This window comes from Mauremys reevesii, linkage group 3 (assembly GCF_016161935.1).
Source record: "Mauremys reevesii isolate NIE-2019 linkage group 3, ASM1616193v1, whole genome shotgun sequence".
In the NCBI taxonomy this organism is placed as follows: Eukaryota; Metazoa; Chordata; order Testudines; family Geoemydidae; genus Mauremys; species Mauremys reevesii.
This window is the reverse complement of record NC_052625.1, coordinates 197,491,193-197,500,750: the sequence shown is the minus strand read 5'-3', so window position 1 is coordinate 197,500,750 and position 9,558 is coordinate 197,491,193. Positions and strand designations below refer to the sequence as shown.

At 44.0% G+C, this 9,558-nt stretch overlaps 1 long non-coding RNA gene across 1 annotated transcript; it reads left to right on the top strand.

Annotated features, from left to right (window-relative positions):
- Nucleotides 1–287: 287 nt before the first annotated feature.
- LOC120401663 lies at nucleotides 288–5,757 on the top strand. Its single transcript, XR_005596627.1, has 4 exons — nucleotides 288–587; nucleotides 1,054–1,182; nucleotides 2,960–3,086; nucleotides 5,537–5,757. It is a non-coding gene; the product is annotated as an uncharacterized LOC120401663 (long non-coding RNA).
- The last annotated feature ends 3,801 nt before the right edge of the window (nucleotides 5,758–9,558 follow it).

Sequence of the window (9,558 nt, the reverse complement as noted above, 5' to 3'; positions counted from 1 at the left end):
CAGTTCCATCCTTGAGGGGGCCACTTAGGGATCTGGGGCAAAAATCTGTCTAGGGATTAGTCCTGTTTTGAACAGGGGGTTGGACTAGATGACCTCCAGAGGTCCCTGATAGCCTATGAAAGCCACTCTCTGAAAACTGACCCTACCTCACAACTATGCACTTGCAACCCTACAAGCAAGTGACTTTGTGACCTGGCACATCAGATCACAATACTCTTTGAGGCTTTAAGTGAGTTTTGAAAACTGTGCAGATATTAATGTATGCACTTTTTAAAAGGTTACTAGGTACAACAAATGCATTAGCCTAAGTGCCAACTATTGTAAGTGGGGGCACTGGGAGAGGGGTGCTAAGGTGGGGCATGATTCAAAAAAGGTTGAGAACCTCTAGTTTAAATCCTTCTTTATTTGGAATTCAATGCATGATAACTAATTGAATTGTCTTCTTAATATTTAATAACTGCTTGGGTGAACTGCCCATAATTCCACTGGCAAACAACATGAATAGAAATGGATAAGACTCTGCATTAAAGAAGTCATTGTTCAGTTTTGGTAGCAAAATCACCTGCCCAGTGCAATACAGAACTAAGGTAAAGTTTGCCAATGTAACAAGACTGTGATAAGACCTAGAATGAACTGATGTGATTGATTAATTCTTGGTTAATTGTAACATCACATGAGCATCCAACCATCTTTGTTTCGCTTTCTGTAATTTCTTAATTCTTTTCCATTCTGTTTTTGCAAATAAAATACATAAATGTGCAATAATTCTCCAATCTGTATTTTAACTCAGGGAAACGAGATTTCCATGATAACCCCAAAATAAGTAACTGCTTAATTACAGTTATTTACAAAACCTCTGCTTTTAAATTTATCTTGCATCACACAATTGTATAGCTCTGAAGTCCTCTTAAGAGATAGATCCAGGATGCTGTCTAGAATACAATCATTATTATTGGTAGCAGATTGCAGAACACATATTATAATTGTCATTTAAATTAAAACAATATTTCTATCACTCAGTATATCATAATCCCCACTCTCCAACAAATACAGGGACTCTGTCTCCTCTCTGTCTTGGAATCTCTTCTCTTCAGTGACGCTGAGTTCACGGCAAATCTTCAGCCATGAAGATCCTTTACCTGCTCTTTGCTGTTGTCTTCTTGGTGCTCCAGGGTGTCCCAGGTAAGATGCAAATGAAAATGACGAATGATATAGAGTGTCCTCTCTGAGCCCATACTAAAGTTGTGTAACACTTTCAATTAGAAATATTTTTGTGACTTTTTTCTTATGAGCTATAGTGCCCTGCCCCTAAGAAAAAGCACTGGGATTTGATTAAATTATGACCAGTAAAAAAAAAAAACTAAATTTCCTCAGATCTTGCTGCTTTAACCATCCCACCTTCTCTCCACACTGCACATACTCTTCCTATAATGGAGCAATCACAGAACTGACCATCCAGATGGGACAAAGACCAAATGAAGTCTGGCCAACTCCTTTCCATATTCCCTTTGGTCTAGGTGAAGGTGCGTGGGGCTGGAGGTCAGGAGACAATAACTTAAAATATAACTTCTGCTGTTGACAAGGGTGTTAGTAATTCTGTCTTTTACAGCCTGTATCATAAAGTCAGGCCTCATGTCCCACTGAGAGGTTACACAGCTGGGAACAGAACCCAGATCTCTAAAATGGCAGCCCCTTATCCCAGTGTCATAGCCCCATTATCTCTCAGAACCTATCACAATTATGTACTTGGCTTTGTTTCTAAAAATCATATTATCTGGGAGTGGGACAGTGTTTGTAACCATGACAGTGTATCATTTTAGGGATTAGGTTTTGATCTGTTGGTTGTAGATAGTTGTAGATAGTTTGGTGACAACCTCCAGTTAAAAATGTTCTAACCAGGGGCGGCTCCAGGCCACAGCACGCCAAGCACGTGCTTGGAGCGGCATGCCGCGGGGGGCGCTGTGCCGGTCACCGGGAGGGCGGCAGGCGGCTCCGGTGGACCTCCCGCAGGCGTGTCTGCAGGAGGTCCACCGGAGCCGCGGGACCGGCGACCAGCAGAGCGCCCCCCACGACATGCCACCGTGCTTGGGGCGGCGAAATGGCTAGAGCCGCCCTTGGTTCTAACCTAATTATTCCAAAAGATTCAGCTGTGCACATTGGGGCTGCATTTTCAAAATAACAGGCTCTTCACGTATAACCCAAAACTGACAATTGGTTGTGAAGAAAGTATTCCTGAATGAGTTTACAGACAGCAATCTGTGCAAAGTCTCACAGGCAGTCGGACTTTCAAACCAGAAGGGACTTTTTCAAGCCCTTCTGTTTCAACGAGTTGCAGTCATCCAACCCAGTGCTGAGCCAATTCAACCCTACTTAGGCAAATTGACTTTATGATACTGCCTGGCACATCACAATTCGAGCCGGCAGGGCTGCCCAGAGGATTGAGGGGGCCTGGGGCAAAGCAATTTTGGGGGCCCCTTCCATAAAAAAAATGGCAATACAATAGAATACTTTATTCTTCTGGGGGCCCCTGTGGGGCCCGAGACCTGGGGCAAATTGTCCCACTTCTCTCCCTCTGTGTGGCCCTGAGAGCCGGGGGGGTCAAAAACACAGCAGCAGCCACTAAAGAAAGTGAGTGATGTAGGCAGATATTTCCATCCCTTAAAGGTATGGGGCAGTGATGGACACAAGTGCTCAGAGCTACAGTTCTCGACACAGCAGTCAGAGAGCCAGCGCCCCTGTTTCAATAACTTTCTCCGTTCTCTTCTTAGAGGCTGGCATTGAATGTCCACAGAACTACAACCATTTAACTGGTACTAAAGTTGTCATAAACTTTTGCACTGGAAGATATTGGGGCTGACTTGGCCAGGTGTCAGTGAATGGGAAATGCCTGGCATCCTGGAACCCAGCCCTTATTGACCCTGCTCTGCAGAATGATGATGAAGACTCTGTCTTTGTGCAGAATTCTCCCAGGCTCAGAGGATCAGCTTGGTGTGTACACAGCTTGGAGGTGCCTGCTTCCCTTGGAGATGTCCGGCCAATTCTATGTACATTAGAAGATGCTATCCACAGGGCGTTTGCTGTATAAGGTAAGTTCAGTATTCCACATGGCAGACACTGCAGTGTGAACGGAAATACCTGTTCCTCTTCTTCTGACATCTGAGCTGTTGTTTAATGCTCTCAGAGGTTCAATGCTTATGGCACAGCCCACATTCTAGGCCATGTGGGGGCGGGAGTGGCCCCAGCATATATTAGAATCACCCCAGTGGCTGCTCTTCCTTACATCTGCTTTACTCAGGATGCCTGTGAGTAACTCCACAGCCTGGAGCAGCCTCGCTTCTCTGCAGTGCTCAGTGCTACAGGCATTGCCGCCTTAGACCTGACAGCCTCCAGCCGCATCTCCAGCACCACCCCAACTCCAGTGCTTGCAACAGGGACAGCAGAGACCTATTATGGCAGCCGTCTGCTGCTCATGCTTTGGGCGAATTCTTTGCCAGCCCCTTGTCGTTCTTTTACAGCCTCCTTCTGCTGCTGAAGCATCATATAGGGGCAGGGGTTGGAGCCGAGACAAACTTTGCTTTTATATTTTAGAAGAGTGAAATCAAGCAGGAACAACAAAAGTAAAGTCTCCACAAGAGAGGGCGGGGGCTGTGTCTCCTCTGTATCAGTCTGCTGGGGAAGTGAAGGCAACAATTAGAAATGAAACAATATCTGTAAGAAATGGGAAACGGGGGAAGTAGATAGCAATCAATATAAATTAGAAGTCATGACGTGCAGAAATATGATAAAGGAAGCTAAGGGCATCAGGGAGGAATGCATGGCAGGCAGAGCTAAGGACAAGAAACCATTTTTTTAAATATCAGGAATAAAAGAAATCCTAACAATGGTATAGGTCCATTCCCTGGAGGTGGTAAAATCCTTAATAACGATGCAGGACAGGCAGAAGTGTTCAATAAATATTTCTGTTCTGTATGTGGAAAGAAGTTGGGTGATGTACTGTTACATAAGGATGGTGAACTACTATCTAGTCCATTAGTAACTAAGGAGAATGTTAAACAGTATCTATTAGGGATAACCCTTTTTAAACCAACACACCTGGATAACTTGCACCACAGAGTCCGAAAAGAGTTCACTGAGGAGATCTCTGTTCCACTGATTATTGTTTATACAGTAGGGAAATACCAGAAGACTGGAAGAGTGTTAATGGTAGGCCAATATTCAAAAAGAGCAGGCAAGATGATCCAGGTAACTATAAGCGAATTAGGTTGACATCAATCCCTGGCAAAATAATGGAAAAGCTGATTCAATCAATAAAGAATTAAAGATTAGGAATATAATTAATGACAGTCAACATGGACACAAGATCTTCTTAAATAGACCTAATTAAATTTTTGATGACATGACAACTTTGGTTGATAAAGGTAAGTTTGTAACTGTAACATGCTTAAACATTTGTAAAGAGTTTGTATTTAGGACTGTACAAGATTCTGATCCAAAGACGTAGCATCATGCAATTTCAGCAAAGCTCACACTAATATAATATAACAACCTCAAAATAGCTGTCAATGGGGAATCATCACTGGATATGGGTGTCTCCCAGGGGTTCTGAAAGGATAGGTTCTAGACCAGGGATCGGCAATCTTTGGCACACGGCCTGTCAGGGAAATCCGCTGGTGGGCCAGGACAGTTTGTTTACCTGCAGCATCCGCAGGTTCAGCCGATCGCAGATTCCACTGGCCGCAGTTCACCATCCCCAGCCAATGGGGAGAGTGGGAAGTGGCGCGGACTGAGGGATGTGCTGGCCGGTGCTTCCCGCAGCCCCCATTGGCCGGGGACGGCAAACCACGGCCAATGGAAGCTACGATTGGCCGAACCTGCGGATGCTGAAGGTAAACAAACCATCCCAGCCCATGAGCGGCTTTTCATGATAGGCTGCGTGCCAAAGGTTGCCAATCCCTCCTACACAGGATACCCACCACGGGCAAATTAGTGTTATAGCCGGGACAGATCCCAGAGAAGCAATTGGGAGGGTCAGAGATTTTCCCACCTACTGAAACACCAAACATGCAGGAGATGTGAAGCTGGTAGCCCTTTGGGGTTGCAGAGGGAGAGCTAGGGAACTAGGCTGGAGTGGGCATGCCAGCAGCTGGTCGTATGCAGCTACTACCTGAACAGAGTTGGCCTTCAGCTAGAACTGAAATTTCCCTTCAGTCTTTAAGAGCAAGTTGTTTATCACCCAAGTAATTATCTGTCATTTTAGCTTCAGCTGTGCCCAAGGTGTGTGTGATAGAACAACTGTACCTGGATGTGAGTCATGCTTTTCTGCAGTATAGATTTTATAGGCAGCCAGTTCACCTGTTTAGATACACCTGACTATGCCCATTAATACTCAGTAACACAATGTCACAGTAGGGACCTCTTCGCCCACCACAGAGTGACTGGGCAAGTCCTCCTATGTAATTGATTTGAAAACAAACACCAGATTATCCCTGTTCTGTGGGAAAACATCACAAAATCTGATTCTCTTTTCTTTGTACAGGAGATTTTTTGACTGACTGTCTAATCAGGATCTCTGGGAATTTGGCAGCCAGCCACTTGCTTCTAAAATCATCAGATCCTGCTTCAATGGAACCCTGAAGTGCTGCTTATTTGGGCTGTAAAGAACCTTGTGAGCTGGAGAAATTCCAGAAAGGAGTCCTCGTGTCCCACATATAAGATTTGTTATTCTCCTTTGAATAAAAGCAAGCTGGTGTGAGATCATATTCTTGAAGAGAGAGAGAGAGAGAGAGTGTGTGTGTGTGTGTGTGTGTGTGTGTGTGTGTGTGTGTGTGTGTGTGTGTGTGTGTGTTGGTGGGAGGCAAGGGGACTGTTTCTAGCATTATTCTCTTCAGAAATCCATCTTGTTTATCATTTTAAAAATAACAAATTAAATAATATATACTAAAGAAGTCATTACTGCATGTTAATACCAAACATGGGTATTGCTAGATGATAGTCCACACTTCCCTGTAGGTTTCAATGAGCTCTTGTGGGTAGATATTTATTTCTTATAACTGTTACAAATCCTTTCAGTCTGTGGTATCAGAGGAGCTGGGTTCAGTCAAAGATTGACTGTACGGTGTGTAACACCTACTGTGGAACTCCATGGCAACTAGACCCTCCCTCTGTTTCAAAACTCATCATCCACATTGAGGAGACCAGAGGAAATTAGACCAATCTGCATTAAGGTCTAAGGCCTGATTCTGCTCCCTGTTACATTGACCCCTGTAAATCAGGAGTAACTCTATTGAAACCATGAGACCCTTGTGTAAACTGGTGTAAGTGAGATCATAATTAAGCACATGATTGTCCATAAAAAGATGAGAACAATTTAGAAAAAAAATATTTTGCCAATTTCAACGGGTGATATGATTTCCCAAAATTCCAATCGGATCCTTCCTCAAAGGTTCCCTGAAACCAACCTCACCCATTGCAACATGCATCAGAAATGTCATGTAGATAGTTTTTTAAGTCTTTAAATGTGGGGGATCTGCATTTGAAAATTGATCACAGCCTTTAACTAAGCAGAAGCAATCGTCTTTCTGTGATTTTCTCTGTTGAACTGTCACTAAAGTCCAGCAGGCTGCTCTGTGAGGAAGCAGGTTCCTACTTCAAGGCTGATGCTCAATTAGAAGAACCATCTTTTTGCTGCTGCTGTCATCTAGTGGTTGAGAGCCAGGAGTGCCAGTGAAAGACACTAGAAATGCAGATGGATGATGAAATCATGATCTCCCTTCCCTAGTTGCACAGAGCTTATCAGCTCTCACTTCTTCTCAGGGGATGTTTACACTGGGGCTTGAGGGGTCATTTCCAGTTCAGGTGGACATACCACACAAACTCTGATAGAGCTAGTGCATTAAAAATGGAAGTATAGCCATGGCAGCCAAGCGGTGGAATAGGCTGAGGATCATCCCATCTGAAACTCTGGACACTTTCGTGGAGAGTCTAGCCGAAATTTCGCCTCCACCTCCAGTGGAGACATAACATGAAGGACACTTGACATCCGGAGGAGATGGGGGTGGGTTTAGGAGGGCTTGGGCAGCTGGGAGTGGTTGAGGCCGTTCTTAGGGTGTAGAGAGAGTTGATAGCTAGCGAGGTGAGAGTCTATGAGGGTTTGTCCATGTAGTGAAGACTCCCAAGGACAGTGTGCAAATAACAATTTAAACTATTCCTCTCTTCCTCTGGAATTTTATTAACACTGTCTGCTCTTAGGCAGCTTTAACTATATAATCAAATAGTGGTAAAGATTGTTAGCTTACAAAACAATTGACAGCTTCTTCCTCTTTTTGTGCCAATTTCTCTTGACCACAAATCTGTACCATTATTAGGCTTTACTCCGCCTTTCTCTGAACAATTTTTCGCTGTTGATAAGTGCAGTTTCCTGTTGCAGATATTTCTAGACTTCAACTATTTTAATCACATATTGAGTTACCACAATTTCTAAACAACAAGGATTCAATTTCTTAGAGAAATACAAGTATATATCACACATTTTAGCCATTTCCATGGTTTTAACTCAGGTACATACTTTCAGAGGAGTATTCAGCTTTAAAATAACCAAGTTTTCATTTGGGAAACAAAATACAGGTATTTTGGCTACTTATCCATTGAAAGGAGCATGAAAGTGAATTCTCCAGCTCAGCCTCATGGTAGCACTGACTGGTTTCTCAATATAGACAGAAAGTTCATTCATTCAGGGGGTCATAATAGTTACGTCCTCTTCCTGGATTTTGCAGTTGTTGCCTTAGGTAGGACTGTAGGACTTAAAAGGATCAAGTTACTAAATTGCTTATCGGGAAAGAGACTTGAGTTGTTACTAGACAGGAGGTGCTCTCAGCGACCAAGTGATGTCAGGTGCCCTCTCTCTCTCTCTCATTCAGATATTTTGGCTTCAGGAAGCAACACTTGAATCAAAACAGTCTGTTTTGTGCAATTTCTGGAGGGTGTCATGGCTTGACTTCTCGTTAAAACTGACCTGGGCCAATCAGAAAATGACCCGTGATTCTGGCAGAATGGAAACGTCCAACCTGAATACGAGTTGTCCCTTCTCATCATCCAATGACTAGGGTGACCATATTTCCCAAAGAGAAAACGGGACACCACTTGAGACTAGCCCGAGCCCTTCTACCTCCCCGTGCAGGCCTGAGCCGCTCGCCTGAGGCCCCCTCCAAGCCCTACACTACCCTACCCCACGGGGCTGCTATCATTGCTCACTCGAGCACTGCCTGCCCCCTGCCCAAGCCCTACATCCCCGCTGCATGGGGCTGACATCGTTGCTCAACACACACGCACCATGTTCCTCCACACACCACTTTTTTGACAAAAGTGGGCATTTGTCCTGTTCGCTCTTGCCAACTAATCAACTTATACCTTCAAGTCAGTGGCACTGCTATGGGTACCCGCATGGCCCCACAGTATGCCAACTATTTTATGGCTCACTTAGAACAACACTTCCTTAGCTCTCGTCCCCTAGCGCCCCTCCTATACTTGCACTACATTGATGACATCTTCAACATATGGACCCACGGAAAGGAGGCACTTGAAAAATTCCACCTGGATTTCAACAATTTCCACCCCACCATCAACCTCAGCCTGGACCAGTCCACACAAGAGGTCCACTTCCTGGACACTACAGTGCAAATAAGTGATGGTCACATAAACACCCCCCTATACTAGAAACCTACTAAATACTGGGCTTATTTAGTCTGCAGAAGAGAAGAGTGAGGGGGGATTTGATAGCAGCCTTCAACTACCTGAAGGGGGTTCCAGAGAGGAGGGAGCTTGGCTGTTCTCAGTGGTGGTAGATGACAGAAGAAGAAGCAATGGTCTCAAGTTGCAGTGGGGGAAGTCTAGGTTGGATATTAGGAAACACTATTTCACTAGGACGGTCGTGAAGCACTGGAATGGGTAACCTAGGGAGGTGGTAGAATCTCCATCCATAGAGGTTATTAAGACCCGGCTTGACAGAGCCTTGGCTGGGATGATTTAGTTGGTGTTGGTCCTGCTTTGAGCAGGGGATTGGACTAGATGACCTCCTAAGGTCTCTTCCAACCCTAATCCTCTATGATTCTATTCAACTGAACATATCACCTTCTTAATTATAAAAGAATACCTTCTTATACCTTTGTTAATGATTAGCTATATATATATAGATAGATATATTTCTATTTGCAATACTCTCTTTAGAGAGATCTCCTTGGTAATGAAACTTCCCCAAAAGGCAGGGGTCTTCATGCACAATGTTGAAGATAAATTTTGATTTTCTATATAATTTCTACAATTGTACATTATACTTCCATATAAAGTAAGAGCTCCGTCTATCTGTATTATGAGCTTCTAGGCATAAGGCATATAATACAGAAGAAACTGATGAAAGATTAAGTTATTTTCTAATTTAGGAAGGGTTTGTGGTTAGCTTTTCTAGCAACTGTTGCTGTTACTCAATCTAACGCCTCTGTGAACCACAGACTCATCATCTGCTACTTGACATGACCTAAGGGCACAGACCTAAACTATGCCAAA